A 17,458-nucleotide genomic window follows, 5' to 3' on the forward strand; every position below is an offset into this window, starting at 1 on the left:
ATATTCCCCTCCCTTAGCCAGGCTTATACTTAACTAAAATATTAATCTTTAAGAATTAAAACACTGCTCTCCAAGAAGGTAGTCAATAATGCAGCCAACACATGTCAGAGATTTGCCATCAGTTAGTATGTAATCAGGAAGTGGAATCCAAAGAAAGAAGCAACCGTTTAGGTGGGAAAAAACAAAAGAGGGCAAGGCCACAGGGTGGGCATGGACAGGGGACTCTCACAATGTCACAGTGAGACCAGATTTGGTAGGAATGGCATCTGAGCCGCAGATACCATGAAGGAACACAAGGAAAGAATGCCAAAAGCCATGATAGATGAAGATGCAAGGCCCTTAGTATTCCTCATGCCTTTGTCCTACAGTAACGCTGCTTTTAAGATAGCTGGTGTGTACGTGTGTGTGTGTGTGTGTGTGTGTGTGTGTGTGTGTGTGTGTGTGTGTGTATGTGTACATATAACAAATTGTAAAGGACAGAGACTACTATATCGAAACAGGATGATCATTAAATATTTAACTTTAATTTTTTCACATTGCTATGGAAAAAGAAATCACAAGACATCCTAATGAAATCCATCATACTTATGTACTTCAGATATCTTTGCTCTGCTGGTAACTTCAGTGCTGACATCACAAGTGTCCCACATCCTTCAAGCTGGTTACCAGATATGGAATGTGGAATCTAGGCAGTGCCAATACCCACACGTACTGGAGAACACTAGTCTGCGAGCCACTATATTAAAAATGGTCGTTCCCCTTCCACCATTCAAAGCTCATATTTGCATATCCAACTAATCCAACCTAATTCACATTCACAACTAGAGAAACACCAATTTTTAACTTTGTAATCACTCTGAAAAAAAGAGTAAAATGAAGATTGAAAGAACCTTTTGAAGAATATGTCATATATCAGATAAATAAGATACTAAAGAAAAATATATGTTTTAGATTTTTATTGAATCAAATATTCAATTCTACTCATGATTAAAGAATTTTAAATTAAAACCAGAAGAAATATAATGTTCTAATATTTTCAAGATAAAGTTTGAAAAGCGTGCCAATTAGATGGTTCACTAGGTAAAAGCACTTGCCATGCAAGCCTGACGACCTAAGTTCAATTCCCAGATCTCAGGGTGAAAGAAGAGAACTGACTTCCAAGCAGTGTCTTCTGTTCTCCATTCACATGTGTGCACCCACAAGGACTTACATGCCACCTCATATGCACACATAGAGAATAATAAATAAAAATAAAATAGTGCTTGCTTTAGCAGCATATGTACTAAAATTGGAGCAATTCAGAGAATATTAGCATGGCCCCTATGCAAGGATGACATTAAAATTCATGAAGTATTCAAATTTTTTAAAATAAAATGTATTCACATATGAGGGAAAAAATAGATTAAATTATTAAATTCCAAAAAAAAAAAAAAAACGCAATGAGATAAAAATGTTCATGCACTGTAGAGGAGCAAACAGATACCATAATCTGGAAAAATGCTGGCAGTTAGTGCCAACACCATCAAAACTATTCTCTCCTTTCACAGGTTCATCTTGATCTAGAAATCTCCCCCAAGGGAAAAATATGATCTCCAATTTAAGAAGAGGAATATTGGCAATGGGAGGGTGAAAAGTTTAAATTATTAAAAAGTAGAAAATATTTCATATCCAACAAGAGAAGAATAATTAATAAGCTGATATCCATCTGTGCACTAGATTGTTACCTGCTTTGTGATGATTTATATTGGAAAATATTCATGCTACATGGATGTAAAATACATATAAATACATATTCGCAAACTTCATGTGATAAAATACTGAAAGAAAAGATCTAATAGTCTGTCTCTCTGGTGGAGGGGAGTGATTAGAGATGGGTAAATTAAATTTTCATTTTCTTTTAGTGTTGCCTGTATTTCCAGATATTCTACAGAAAGGCACATTCTTTTTAGAACAATTAGAAAATAAACCAAACACCATCACAAATAAATGAAGGCCATCTTTCAAGAAATTAAACGTTTTTTCTCTTTATAGTTTAAAAGGATTAAATATTTCTTAATAAAGAATTTAATTTCAATTTGGAATTGAAACTTAATATGATCTTGATTTCTGGGAGTATAATTTCTAATTTCTAACATGTGATAGAGAGAACTGAAACGTGGCAAAAATACTGTCTGAAGTTCCCAGCTGTCAGACTTCAGTCATCCAGATTCTTCCCAGGTTCCTCAGGGTGTGGCTCTTCCCACATAGCAGGAATGTAGTCAGCCACCCTGATGGACCTGTTTACTCCTCGTCTATTCCTGTAGTATAAATTTGGAAGAGAATTGAGAGTTTCTGAGGAAGGGAAAAAATGATGAGACGTGTTCATTGGTAAGATGCTATTTTCCTCTTAGAACAAAACCACCATAAAATATGAATCTATCAGATGTCACATTTTTTAAAAGAATTTCTTTAAGGAAAAAGTTTTTGAAAACAGTAATATTAATCTCCCCATCCTCAGAAACAAATTCACAAAAACTAGAAGGAGCCAGGGTTGTCACACAAAGGCCAAGATGCAAAGTGAACCAAGGGTATGGCTTTGTACAGGACACATGGTGGCACTGTGAACCATGTAGTTGCTACTTTCCTCTTTGCAAGCTTTCTACGTTGGTCATTTTGTGACCATAGGATCTATGTCCTATACCCTGTTTCTATATCTTTGACAGCACCCCACCAAGTAAACCTACATACCCATCCCTCATGTGCTCTCTCCTCACAACTGATCAGTCAACAGCTCATTTCCTCCAGCCTTCCGAGTCCCTACTGCAGTCTGTGCTGCCTGCCCAGCCAATTACAAGAAAACCTTTGTGTTTTGCCGCATCTTCACTTACATCCAAGTCTTCACTGAGCCCTTTCCAGACCGTATCTGGCCTCCTGTCATTATTTTGATGCAAATTACTTCACATATCTGAACACAACACAAGAACTACAGACTAAATGCCATCCAATTAGCTTCGTTTCATTTTGCTAAACTTCTTTTAAGATCTGCCTGTGTTATATATGTCAGACTTCTGACTCTCACTGAGGCAAAGTTCCAATAAACATGCAGGCTGTGTTACCAACCTGGGAGCAAGATGAATAAACTTGCTGTCAACTTTAAGTTTTGACATCAATTCTGCCCAGAAGTCTGCTCATACAGAAGCTGGGAAACTTGTGTACTTTACTTAATAATTTTGCCTTTCATAGAAATCTGAGATGATTGCCTCCATGTATACTATTACAACTGTGAGGGGGAAAAATGTTTTCATTTTTCTCATTTTCTTTACTCCTGAATTGAACCATCACAGTTCATTGATCAGCATTTCTCTAACCACTTCTGTACAATTGTAACTATATATTGATATGCTAATGGAACCTAAACCATAGTGTAAACTCATTGGAACAAGAAGCTTTCTTCATTGTGTGGATTTTACCTCAATAATAAGCCTCTGTATACTAAATTGATTAGAGTTCTTGGAAAAGAATAGCTGCCATTGCAAATCCAGAATAATAGATGGTTGACATGTGACACTAATAGTAGCCAATAAAACAGCTAGGGGAAAATTTTCCCAAATGCTTTGTAAATTGATTATCTATAATACCCTATGATAAACTGACCCATAATGTCATCTGATGCCTATTTATTTAGGCAGAAATTCAGTCTGGGAATTTGAAAAACCAAATCCCAGCACTGCAAAGGTGATGGGAATACATTTCACATAATTCCAGAATGCCATGCTTTAGTAAGCTTTGTTTTTGCTTATATGCCTAAAAATCAGACTTTACTCCTATTAGTTTGGAGAAGACATAAACCTATTATGAGTAGTTGCTTGATGGGTTTTCTAATTCCATCTCAAACTGCAGTTATCTGACCCTACCAGAGAGAAGCTGTGGAAGGATAGAAAGAAGAGGGAGGGAGGGAGGGAGGGAAATAAATAGGGAGGGAGGGAGGAAGGAAGGAAGGAAACGAAGGGCAAACTTGTGAGTGGAGGATGATGGTCTGATTAAAAACTGACCACTGATTTCACAAGTAAACAAGTCAGCAGTGAATCCCTGTCATCCCCAGTTAACTGTGGCCGCTGGAATGTCCCTGTTTCATTAGTAGGAATAATATTAGCCTAGGCTACCAGAATCAAAATAAGTTACCCTTTGTGATTAACTTGTAATTCCATCATCACTCAAACCAGTACATTTTTTCTTTCCCTCCACACTTCTTCAACCCAAAGACAATCCTCTTCATTATCTCCATTCTCCATTCTGCAGTTTTCCCTCCTTTGGTGTCTGGACTTTAAGCCTTCTCCTCCATCCTGGCAACATTCTGCTGAACATTCTGATTCCAGGGCTTCTTCTCAACTCATAATGCTTCAGTAAGTAGTGCCAAGTTCAGCAATTTCCAGTGGCTTCTCCACTGTGAACCACACCAGCTGGCACATGAGGCCTGGAGGCGAGCTATATCACCCTGCTCTTCACACACCCTCTGCTCCATAACTCCCACAGAAACTGTTACCTCTCTTCTCTGTGGTCTTACTTTATTTTACTCAGATGGAATCCATCGCCTATTGACTATATTGAACTGCCAGACGACAGCTTGCATACACCCATCCCTCCTTCACACATTAAGACCACTGAATAAGCTAGACAGAGAAGAGATGCATAGGCAGGATGGAAGGCTGGATACACTTGAGCAAGATGACCTTTGAAGGACCTATGAGTAAGATGGTGAATTAAAAGCCCCATTGGCGTGATTCAGTGAAAGAAAAAAACTCAGAGTGATATACACTTATTTCTATTCCTGCAAGAAACAGTAGCTCTAGATGAATTTCTTAAGCCAGGTGAGATCTTCAAGAGGAAGCAAACAGAAGGAACCAAAAGGGCTAGACACACAACTAACTCTGCAGTACCAGTGTGTGTGTGTGTGTGTGTGTGTGTGTGTGTGTAAGCCCTTCCCTGGAGGTTTGCACTGTCCTAGGCCAGAGCTCTGTGCTATAGCTTGACACCAGTTTGTGGTGGTGGCCAGAGCTCTGTGCTATAGCTTGACACCAGTTTGTGGTGGTACTTGGCACTCTCACCGAGGCTACTCAGTCAGCTGCAAAGAGAAGCAGTGCAGACTCAGGACCAAAGGATGTGTATACTGTGGGCAGAGAGGCCAAGGCTCATTGCAGGCTTTGGAGCTTGGTACTAAAGTATAAAACAGTCAGAGACTGAGGCAGAGTCTCCTGCACAGCTCCCAATGAAGTAAGCAGGAGCTAGGAATGGCCAGCAAGGTTTTCAACCTTCTCTTCTGAAAACAAACACTGGTGTCACACAACCAATGAGTGGAAATCAATGGTGGCTACGGACATGAAACTGAATGGTGACCTCCAGGGTACCACAGAACCTTCTGCCACTGCCTTAGAGAGCACCAACCTGGGAACTGAGAACCACACTGCTCATCTCAGCACAGTTATGCCAAAAACTCAACCCAAAAGGTGATTTGTTTAAACTCAGTGGGACAATATATACCCAGATCTGCAACTCCCCATCAGTGCAGATTGCCACAGGAAACATCACAAGAAGGGAAGAAATTCAAACCCCATTCCACCAAGGAAAAGATATTAAGATATCTTTTTAATCTATTGTACCTTTATTTCACTTTGAGTCTTTTTAATTAATGTTTATCTCCACTCTTGTATAAAGACCCTTTAATGGTCTTGCTCTCATTTTTTCATTTATTTAGATTGCGCAAATAGATTTCATGGTTTTCTGCATCTGTACCAAATTCCATTGTGTATGCTCCACTGTTCTTCCTATACACAACACTTACACACTGCTGGTGGGATGCAAACACGTCTCACCACTATGAAAATCAGTACGGAAGCTCTTCAATAAACTAAAAATAGACCTCTCATGTGATCTGCCTACATCACTTCTGGTATTTACTGGAAAGACTGTAAGTCAACATCATTCAGAGATAATTGCATATCAGTGTTTATTGCAACACTGTTCACAATAACTAAGTCATGGAACCAACCTAAATTTCTGTCAACAGAGGACTGGATAAAGAAATGTAGTTTATACACAAAATGGAATTTTTTGAGTCATAAAGAGTGAACTTATGTTGTTTTCAAAGGAGTAAATGCAACTGGAGATCACTGTATTAAGTGAAGTTAGTCAGTCTCAGAAAGGCAAATAGCATGTTACCTGTCATTTATACATACTAGATTTTACATAGCTATATAAATATATATATAAGATAGATAGATAAAATAATATATATGTATACATAACATGAAAGTAGGCATGAAACTGCCTAGGGGAACCAAAGGGAGCAGCAGAAGAAGGAATAAGGAGCCAGGAGAGAAAGCAGGGGAAGAGAGAGAGAGAGAGACAGAGAGAGAGAGAGAGAGAAAAGAGACAGAGAGAGCAGGGGAGGAGGGGGAGACAGGAGGGAGAGAGAGAGGAGAGTATACAAAAAGAGCAGTCTGACCTGTATGAAAATATCCTTATGGAGCCCAGCATCATGCACAATGAATATGCACCAATTAAAACATTACTAATAATAATTTAAAAGATGGCCTCTAATGATGCCATTTCTTTATATCCATGACCTTACCAGAATCTCCCTGGACTGCATGTGCATAGACCCTATGACTTGCCTCAATCATAGCATCTAAAGCAACACAATGAGATGCCATTTTTTGATTCCATTGTTAAAGACTCTGACTTCCACCTTACCAGTCAGCCCTCTCTACGTCTTCTCGGCTTGGACATTCTGCTGAAGTAAGGCACCTACTTTGATAAATAAGATGTTGAAGGGATGATGAGGACCTGAGGATAGCCTGAGGCTAAATACCAGCAAAAAAACTGAAGCCCTCTGGAACAGCCTTGAGAGACTGAATGCATCCAACATCTAAGGAGTAAGTTTGGAAACATCATTCACAAACAGAACATTCAAGTGAGAACACCGCTTGTTCTGACACCTTGACTTTAGCCTTGTGAGAGACCCTGAAGCACAGGACCCAGTGAAGCTCTGGCTGGATTCCTAACCCACAGAAGCTGTTAAACTTGTGAAATAATTCATTGTGCAGAAATAATAATCATGTCTCACTTGGTTATCTACAGCCTCCCGAAGGCAGAAACTCTGAATGGTAAAACTAGGCCAACATAAATGTCAACACCCAGTAAATGCTAATTGGCAGACTGATTAAATAAATGACTGACTTTACTCTGCCAATTTTCCAGTTGTTACAGAAAGTAAATATCATTTAACTCTCTCTACCTGAGTGAACGATACATATAGTTGAGGCTGCACTTTCATGTCAGAGCCAGTGCTTTGACTTTTGCCTATTTCTCCTCTCATTTGCATTTCTTTTTGTTGTTGTTGTTCTTAAAAGAAACCCCTTTGTGTTATCTTATTTTCTTTGAACCAAAAGAAAGGAGTACATAACTCATAGAGTGATAAGCCAAAGAAAATCTAGACTTGTTTTTGAATGATGATATCAAATGTTTATTCTATAATTCAAATGCATCTGTACAATAAAAGGATAGATATGTCAGCCATGTCTCTTACAAAATTATCAGCAGAAAATTATATAAAAAAGAAACCCAGTTAATTCATATAGCAAAGATGTGTTTATATATTAGTATGTCTGTTGACTTTCAGATTAGAATTTTAAATAGATAATCAAGGACCAAGTATAACCCCATCTACTTACTACTCTCGTCTCGGGATAGCTCCAATGATTGTATGATGGCTTCTAGTGACTCAACAAGCACACTCAAACACTAGAATGTCCAATGGAAGGAAAACATATTTCTTCCTTTAGATCTCTTTTCAAATTGTAAGAAAAAAACAAAGTCCAAGAAATACATAACAGACTTCCAGTTCCCTCTTAATGACTAGAGATGGATCATGTGATATATTATAAACTGAACTCCAGTAAGAAGACTAGGGCAATATGACTACCAGGGGAAGGGCTGAATTCTTGAGCAAAAGTGAAGCAACAAAATGTCTATTTACATCACAGAAGGTGACATAGGATAGCATATGATTGAATGCAAAATGGCTCCAGTAGACAAGACAACTGGTGTCACATGAATGACTTAAGATTGTAATGAAAGCCTAACAAAATTAAAAAAAAAAAAAAAAGTATTATCCACTGTCTTAATCTGCTTCTCTGTTACTCTGATAAAACTGATCACAACCAACTTGGGAAGGAAAGGGCTTACTTCATCTTACACATCAGGATCACAGTTCATCCTTGACTATCTCCCTATAAAAGATGTCTACTTCCCAATGATCTCTTTAAACTGCAATTGTAGCAACCCTAAGCATTTGGTCTTATTTTAGCTTCTTAGTCCTTGTTTGTAGAACAATATTATGTTATCAAAATCAATTCTTAAAACATGATAGGAATCAAATCATAAGAATTCATAAGGTTCTAATCAATTGAGTACCTGAAAAATAGAAAAATTCCTTTTTTTATTACAGATACTCTTAATTGCCTGGGTTTGAACTGGTTAAAAACAAAAGAACAGAGCAGTTCCTGGAAATTGTGCATGCAGTTGAAAGGTTCTGGGAGAGGAAACACAGCCTGGGATCAGATAAGCAGCCAAGTTCATTAACCTGTCTAGTTGTCACAGTTAGAATAAATAGATCATGGTTGTTAAGAACAAGAGATTTGGGGTCAGACCCAGATTTGAGTCTTGGTCCCATATTGTATTTGGGATGTATGGTTTAACCTTTTTAAGCCAAATCATCTTCATCTTTAAAATGGGGACCATCAAATTGACTCCACAGGGTTGTTGCCATAGTTAAAAGAAATAATATCCGTGAATCATTTGATTGATGCAACAGTCAACATTCAGTAACTGTTTGCCGTCATTACTATTTAAAATGTTCTAAGAAACAGTTCTTAGCCACAGCTGATAAACTGGTTTCCCCTATATTCCTGAGTTATGCTGTGGGGTGAGGTTAGGTGCTAGGTAGATTTCTTGAATGCTCAGGGGTCAGACAAATGAAGACGTTTCCAGGAGAATCATTGCCCTACTTCACACTGGGTTCTATTGAACTGCCTCCCTCTGATAAAGGCCAGGAAGGAAAGGAAGGAAGAAACCTAGATTCGCCATTCAACACATCCCCTCAGGGAAAGATCTTTGTCTGCCTCTTCAGCCTTCTCCAGCAGACTTAAGATGCCCTGCATCTTTTCTGACTGGCATCTTGGTTCGCCCTTCCAATTGAGGCTCTTTGTCTATTTGCCCGACCCTGTCCTTCTGGTTCTGGAAGGAAAGAAAACATTTTTAAAATTCAGAATACATTTCATCCCATGGATTTCTTGAGCAAGTTGGGGATAGTCTTATACTGAATAAGGCATACAGACAAAGGCTTTAAAAAGCATTTATTTCTTTAGTTTTTATTCAGATTTACAATTGGCTTTTTAGACTTGATGGATGTGCTCTGGTGAATCACCTTTATTCCATTTTAAAGGAATCAAAATTTATTCTCAGCCCTTCTTGATTTCAAACTCAACCTGCTAAATTGTTTTTAGCCATCACAATCATGAGGTTCTGATCTTGGAAACGTACTTAGTAAGCTGTGAAGACTGTTCAGTCAAGCTTCAGATTATGTGGGGGACATAATCTCCAAACTAGATACAAGGTGACATTTTCTGGAATATCTTTTCTATTCCTGTTCTATTGTTCCGTTTGCCTTGTTGTTCCAATAAAATATCCCAATTGTCTTTAGTAAAAATATATTCATATATTTAGTATGAAATATTAATCATCATCCATTTTCTAAAGTGAAAAGTAATTTGAGTTATAAATACAGGGATAAAGCAACATTTTGGTATACTGTTACTTCAATAATTATCTTCCTTGCTAACATATTGGATCAAAAGATTTAAATTTTCTTAGGTACCACATACTAAATTAGTAGAGTAGAAAATGTAGCAGAATCATCATTGAAATATTAGCATGAAAATTCTGTCAGCAGCTTTTCAATATGAAAACTGAACGTGAATGGAAAGAGTGGGAGATGAGGCTAATGGGCAAACCCTGATGCTTCTAACAGTCTTCACCAGATAGATGAGATTATACGTGAAGATATTTTGAAAATTTGATGAGCAATTTTAGGAAAAGCTGAACCACACCCCAGATTCTTGATGTCCTAGAAATAGGATCATTCTAGTATGTCTAAGACTAATTTTGCATCATGGATTGTTGAAGACTTGGAATAATTATCTTGCTAGAAGCCAAACCAACCTCCTGATTTTCTCTGGAGCATAAAATGTTCCTATTATAAATTTTCTTAGGAGAAGTTTATTATAGAATGGGAAATGGGAACACCATGAAGCTCAGATTAAAATAAGATACCTATTCCCTTTTCTCTGGGTCAGGGACTTGGTATGATTGGGCATACCAAAGTATAAACACCCTGGAGCTACTTGTGGAAGGAGAAGGATGGGGAGGAGGAGTGGGACGGAGAAGAGGAGGAAGAGGTTGGGTGTGGGGGAGGAATGCAGGCACTAATGATGGAAAGCTCTCTTGTCTTCTCAATTTAGGGAAAGGGGACAGTAACAGAATAAAGCTACAGTTGACCTCTAGGGCTCACTAGAGGATAAAGAAGAATTTGCCTTACATTTTAGGTGGTAAGGAAGGAGGCCATGCCCTTTCCTCAGCACACAGCAAGAAAAGCTGCCACAGCTGCAGTACCCTCAGGTGAGAGGTAGCAGTGGACAGGGAAGCCATGTAGGTTGGAGCTGTGTGATTTACGCACCCGTTACATGAGCGTGTAAGATTTAACTGCTGTTCTGTCTAATGCAACCAGATGACTGAATTGAGTCAAAGTGTGATTTAAACTTTCTTTTCCTATTAAAACTGGCCAATTGTTCATTTGGATTTATTGAATGAACTGGTTGATTTATGTCTCATGTATATTGAGGCTATGAAGAGCAAGAATTGTAGGAACTGTAAGAGGAAACCCTAAAGCTTCTTCATGGTCTTCATAGCAAATTCCACACTTCAGGGAGATCTGCTCCCATCCCCCTTAGCTTAACTCTTTCATCTGCCTTATTTCTATCACTGTTTAACACAAATTCAATAAAAAATGGTGAAATTACTATCCTTCAGTTCCTGAGAAGTCAATGACAAAGAGAGATTCAAACCTGTTTCCAAGGAAACTGTCTTCATTTGAATCAACGGAAAGAGTAATGTTTCATTCAAATTTTTCATTTAATACTTCATTTTCTCTCAACATAAAATGTATTTGAAGATAGCAAAACAACAACATTCAGCTTGCTATATTCATATTTTCTCACCTTGAATTCTATTGGGAAAGAGTTAGGGCTTCCTATCATTTATAACTAAATATAGCTTATTTTTAAATGCAAATTTCAGCTTGCTTATGAACTTAATTTAGATTGGTAAAAGCTTATAACCAACACAAGTGATGAAGAAGGATGGGATTAAGTATCTTATTTGAGATGGCTCTGCACGGAACATATATGCTTCATCTTAGTCTAGCGTAGTGTAGCCTAGAAAGGCTAAACAAAACTGCATGAGCAAACTCGAGTATAATATGCACCAAAGATTTAGGTGGCAGACTACCAATTCTCTCCTTATGTACTTTACAGCTTAATCTTCAAAACATAATTTTACGTATAATAAAATTGGAAAATAAAACCAAGTCATTCATTAAAACTGATGAGAAGGAGCAACACTCCAATTCTGAATATCAAATAGAGTTAGCTGTCAGATGTTTGGTAAAATTAGGGGGATGCCAACCAAGAAGTCATTTGTTTTCACCATTCAGGTGCTATGTTTGATTTCCTCTAGGAGGAACTGCCATCTAGAAAAGACCAAACCTTTATATTTTGTGAAAGATCATTACATTCTCAGGACTCAAAAAAGAATTCCTTAGGAATAATTCATTTAATGTCACCTTCAGGCTAGAACTCCCACCTGTGTTATAAGGTTTGATACAGATCTCAGATAAGCATAATTCTTAGCATGGATGAATCTGTGGTCTAATAAAGTTTTACTTTTGTAAATATTAACTTAGTAAATTAGTTCCTTCTTGCTGTCCCAGATGATAACCATGTCAACCTATTCATGTAGTACACAGATTGAATTAAGTTGCCTTGAGATTTTGGAAAGTAGCAATTCCTTTGGAATGATGCCAGGTTCCTCTCTTGCATGCCTTGGGTCTACGACTTGCTTACATCTCAGAATTCTTGGTTTGATGTCAAAGCTCATCTCAATAGCTACACATTCTATTTTGTGATTGGAACAATTTGAAAATTTTGTAATGGCTTTCATCATTTAACAGTTAATTTTGAGTGACTAGCATGTAACAAGAGCTTCAGTAAAAAATATGCACCAGACCCATATGAGGACCCTCCTTCATGGAGCTCATAGTCTACAGATGGAGAGAGAGAGACAGCAAAGATGTAAACAAATAAACAAAGAAGCTGATTTCAGGAGATAGCAAGTACTATGCTGAAAACAGAAACAAAAACAATGCCAACTGGGAGAAATACTTGGGGCTCGTCAGAAAGGCTAAGGCCCAATGATACAGGAGTCCATCAGAAGAAGGAGCAGCCCTCACAGGGACAAAGCAGATACAAAGAGCTGAGGCTGGGAAGGTGATGGAGGAGACTGAACACAGAGGCAAGGAGGGGAGGAAACAAGGGAAAGAGACAAGAAAAGTCCACAGCTTTATAATCTTCATTCCACAGTGCCATAGAAATCAGAACTCCAACACTGTTGTACTGTCAGGCACCATCAAATGAATGTCTTTAGTATCTGTTTGAGCTAAATTTTGTCCCCTCAAAATTCATATAACAAAGTCTTTCAGTATACCTAAATAGAGATAAGCCCTTCTGGGAGGTAATACCAGTTAAACAAGGTCACACAGGCAGACCTAGTCCATATACAAGGAAATGAAGAGACAACAGAGCTATCTCTCTTTAAGAACACAGAAAAATAAATAAATAAATAAATAAATATTAAATAAATAAATAAATAGCCATTCAGACACACTGAAGGGCACCTGTCCACAGCCAGACAAAGAGGCTTCTTTGCTCTTACCTTCCAGCCTCCACAATAGTGAGAATATTTCTGTTGTTTAAGTTACCCATTCTATGGCATATTGTCATGACAGCCCAGGCAGATAAACACAGTTACATATCAAAAACATATTTTCAAAAATGAAGAAATTTCTCCCTGTGTTAAACCCAAATCACCCTTGTTTCACTTAGAATTAAAATATGGTAATGGCAGCAAAAATATCTCAGAGGTCATCTTCTTAAATCCAATAAAAATTTAAAAGTTAAGATATAAGAAGAAAATTCTGAAAGGACAGGTAACAGCATTTCCCCTATTACCACCAAACCCCACCATCCATTTCTGCTGTGGTCTGTTACCTACCCTTTCTCTGACTTCTAGTGTAGACTTTATTTCTAGCAAAACAAATAATGAAAACAAAGTCAAATAGGGCCAATGGAATTGCTCAGCAGGTAGAGGTGCTTGCCACCAAGCCTAATGACCTGAATTTGATGCCCAAGACCCACATAGGGGAAAGCGAAAACCAATACTGCACACACATGACCCCCTCCACATGTCATAGCATGCAGGTTCCTGTGCACACATGCACAAATAAATAAATGTAATTTTAGAAAGAAAAAGTAAAACTATATAGTCACTTACACAATAAAATATAGAACTTAAACTGGGTGATAGCAAATTTTTAAAATATCTGCATAAAAATGCTTCTCGATATTTAGAAAATATAAATGAATAAGCAAAACAGCAGGATTTCAGTCATTAAAAGAGAAAAGCGTATCACAGATTCTTTAAGTAAAACAGAAAAAAACATATGGACAAATAGTTTTCAAGACAATAAGAAAAAAATAAGAAACCAAGAAATAAATGTATGCTGATAATAGCAAAAAAGTTTTAGAATGTCTGGTTTGGTCTGGGAGAATGTGATGCTCTGAACTAAATCTGAAAAGATGAACTAAATTAATCTGTGGAAGCCAAAATTCTAACGTATAGCAGAAGCCTGGAGATCTTTATATCACCTTAGTCGGGTCATTTTTTTCCAAGAATTTTAAGAGAAGCAAAATAATAAAAACATTCTGAAGTGTTTGCAGTACTATGTGTCAAGCAAAAAACAGAAATTTTCCCATACATTTACTATTAAAGGAATAGTATAAGGAAAGCAAGAAAATATTTACAAATCAAAGTCATAAAAAGTGTTTTATTTAAGGATTTCAAAGGCTGGGTACAGGGTTCACATCTACAATTCCAGCTCTTGGTGGGTTGAGACAAGAGGATTTTAAGCTAGTGAGATCCCATCTTTAAAAAAGTTACTTAGAAACCTGGAAACAACATAACATAGTGGTTGAGGACATAAGTATTGAAATCAAATGAACCAGGTCAAGAACTGAATTCTGTCTCTGTCACATACGAATTAGGTGAACTAAATTCTCTCAGCTGTAAGACGGAAATAATAGGGCACAAATCAAGTGTATGCAGCTGTGTTTCTTAACCTACTACAGATGGTCCTTGTTATCTGCAGGTACCATATTCATCATGATTTTACTTGGTAACATTTATTTGTAACACCCACATCAATTTTCCTAATATTTTCAAGGTCATTTGTTGACATGTGCAGAACAGTAAAAATATGAAGTCACAAGGCTCAGCCTTCTCATTCCAGCTCCTGTACAGGATAGCAGGAGGATGAAGATGCTAGCGGCAGTCAAGGTACTGAGGTCTGCGCTCCAGTATCTATTAGCAGAGCAGCCTCAGGTAAACCAAGGCAAATCAGTAGGTTCTGGACTTTGTTTACTCTTCTGTAGAATGAACAGACCAGAGCGTACCAGAAGGAATTGATTTTAAGATTTAGACTATAATCGATGTGAGAATTAGGTGTGTGTGTATCCATATTTCCCTTAGAATCAAAGTTTCAGCATTCATGTACTCAAGTAGCATTTGAGACAACTTTGTAAAACATACCTACGGTGAATAGTAACAATCAACTATATTGAAATAACTCATTTAGTCCTCACAGAAATCCTCTGAAGGATGCTGAGGTACAAACTGGAGGAAACAGAGACCTTGCCGGGGCTGGGCGTATGTGAAGAAGGCCGTGCAGTTACTGCATCCCAATTCCTAGAAGCCTGGAGAAGAAACACACTTGGAGTTGGTTCTGGAAGGGGATCCTGCCCAGCTACTGTTGGTCTGAAGATACAAGGCTGATTAGCCAATAGCAGAAGAGTCTGGAGACTGGGGTCTTTAGCCATGATTGAGGTTACCTACTACTGCCTGAGCCACACTGAAAAAGCAGTGGGGTGCCAGGATAGTCCCTTCTTCTAGCCCTTTCTTTTATCAATTCCCACTTCCTTCTAACCTAACTGCCAATTGACAAGATTTTTAAAAACACTTAAGCAACATAGCAAAGGAGTCTGGGAAATGTAGTTTGCAGCGTCTCAGACCCAAGTCAAAGGGAAAAATAAAAGAAGATAACAATTATCAACACATTTATTTGCCTGGGTTTCTCAGAAAGCAGAGCCCAGTGAAAACGTATTACTGTTTTTTTAATAAAACATTGAATCTCAAGTAAGCAGCGGTGAGGGAAAAACAATGGGACAGGAAATAAGGGAAGATAAAGAATGTGTATTATGTAGATGCCCACCACTTGATATCATGTACATATCTTTCGAGGAGCCTGTGATCTACTATCTCCGGAGAAAAAAATACATTTTATCTGCTTGCTCCTGTTCCCCTTTAGGCAAGCATAAATTTCTGCATGTTCCACATTGCCCACGCATGAGGTAGAACACGTCTTGGACAGTCTCCTCCTCAAGGGCAGCTGAGGAATCCCAGGGCAGGAGGGAAGACTGAATAAGCAGGCATAACTAGAGGCACCATTGGATGGAGCTCTAGCGAACTCAGTTGCTTCAAAACTGGCTGAGGAAAGCCACACAAACTTAGATTTCTAACAGCTAAGGTAAACAAACTGGATCAAATGCACCCAAGACCATTGAAGATGAAATGATAAGGCCATATTGGGATTGTCTTTGAGAATAGTAGAATCTTTGTAGGGAAGCTGGGTTCCCAGAAACTCGATGCCCACCAAAGCTGCCCTGAGCCAGTGGCTTTCAGGTTCTTATGAAGTGGAAGACTGAAATTCATGGACCGCAGATGGTGAGTTTTAGAAAGGGTTTATTATCGGTGAGAGCTTAAGAGAGAACAAACTGCTGCATTTTTAAAGCTATGCCAGCATGGAGAGGAACCACGTGGCAGACAAGTCATCCCATGGCAGGGAAAGGAGCATTAAGAGAAAGAGTGAAAATACCAAAGTATCAGAGAAGGATGCTTAGGCTCTGGCCAGTATTTGAAAGAAAGAGACGAAGGAGAAGAAAAAGGATAAGTTACACCTTTCAGAGTCTCAGAAAGGTGATACAACCCAACTGAACGTTTGAAGGCTGCTGGGACTATGCTAGGGGGCAGGAATTTGGGGAAATAAATGCACATTTTCTCATTAAAAGACTAATTTTTCCTCCTATCTCTTTAGCATGATTTAAGGTGATCCCACCTTCCCAGGCATGGTCCTTCTTTTCTGAGGGGTGGTCCCTTAGTCAGGCCTCTGTAACTAAAATGTTGTCCCCACCCAGCCCAGAGAGTTCATTCTCTTGACCAGAAGGAAATAGTTTTCCCTTAATGGGCTTTTACTTCTACTGTGACAAAGAATCTCTTTAGCTGGGAATATGGTGTTTCATATAGTTAATGGCAAGGAGCACAAATGCACACAGGTATGTACACTGCAACTTTTGGGCATAGTTCCCATCAGGCAGGGTGAGGCAATATGATTTATAATCCAAATACACTTCTGTTCAGGACAAACCTTATTATACAGGGCTCTGGGACAATTTTCATAAATTAGGGCTATCCCAAACAATCCAGGATGCACAATATCATTAGCTCTAGTCAACAGAACTATATAAACATTCTAATTTCCACTTAGATGAAATATAGGAGAAAAATTTAGTAAGTATCTTATTTTTCCATAAAAAATTTAAATTAATTTTCATTTAACAATGGTCTTATTTTTGAAGATAGTAACTAAACTCATAGAAATGTTACACTATATGCATGGCCTCTATATTATAAACAATATGTCTCTTCTAACTTTAGTATAATTCAGAAAATTTCCTTTCTCTCACCTCCATCTAGTGACCCTCCATCTCTTATTTAACTGGATTTCTAGTTGTTTCTGAAGCCGCCAAAAAACAAAATTAGCATCTCTTTCCAAGCCATTCCTTGCAAAAACACAAGCACAAAGAATCCCAAACAGAGAGCCTCACAATGACAAAGGCATACATAATGTGAAATAGAATTTTATTTGGCAGTAGGGGCAAGGGATCAGACTCAGCAATAAATGCAACTGGGAAAGTGG

At 38.1% G+C, this 17,458-nt stretch overlaps 1 non-coding gene across 1 annotated transcript; it reads left to right on the forward strand.

The window, feature by feature from the left end:
* The first annotated feature begins 1,262 nt into the window (after nt 1-1,262).
* Nucleotides 1,263-1,365, forward strand: LOC115066842. The gene has a single exon (XR_003846289.1). It is a non-coding gene; the product is annotated as a U6 spliceosomal RNA (small nuclear RNA).
* The last annotated feature ends 16,093 nt before the right edge of the window (nt 1,366-17,458 follow it).

This window comes from Nannospalax galili, unplaced genomic scaffold (assembly GCF_000622305.1).
Source record: "Nannospalax galili isolate Female #2095 unplaced genomic scaffold, S.galili_v1.0 scaffold552, whole genome shotgun sequence".
Lineage (NCBI taxonomy): Eukaryota > Metazoa > Chordata > Mammalia > Rodentia > Spalacidae > Nannospalax > Nannospalax galili.